The sequence below is a fragment of the Montipora capricornis genome, chromosome 12 (genome assembly GCF_036669925.1).
Source record: "Montipora capricornis isolate CH-2021 chromosome 12, ASM3666992v2, whole genome shotgun sequence".
Taxonomy (NCBI): Eukaryota; Metazoa; Cnidaria; class Anthozoa; order Scleractinia; family Acroporidae; genus Montipora; species Montipora capricornis.
The window spans coordinates 11,025,757-11,026,302 of record NC_090894.1 but is presented as its reverse complement, the minus strand read 5'-3'; positions in this window follow the sequence as shown (position 1 = coordinate 11,026,302).

The window sequence follows — 546 nt, the reverse complement described above, 5'->3', positions numbered from 1 at the left end:
TTATTTAAATTGTGCGTGTTATCCCTGAGCCATTTGGGGGGTAGGGGAGGGGGTGGTACCCGCTCATCAGGGGTTTTGCTACTCATTTCTTTTCTCGTTCACAGCCAAAATTTATCATTAATAATCCGGACTGCTAATAATCTGGACGGAAAATAACTAAAAGCGATTAGTTAACAGGTTTACTCCCAGATGGCATGCTCTACGTCTTGGTGCTGAGGTTGTGGGTGAGGGAAACTGGGATTGATTTGTCCTTCGTGAGAGCAAAGTATTAACAACAATCTTCCTTCGGATTTAAATTATCTTACATCAATTCACCTTCAGTTTGATAAGACCAAATTTGCTTAAGTAAAGGCGGGTTACCTACAATTGACCGAATTTAGGCCACTCCTTCAAGAAGACGAAATAAACAAAAGCGGTTCGTTCACGACAATGTTTTTTTAAAAGATTATTTCCAATTACAATGGTTTTTCCTTTCTTGCTGTTTGCTGGGACGCTGTCAATTTTGTTTTCCTTTATATGATAACCCAACGCTATCATAGTTAATTA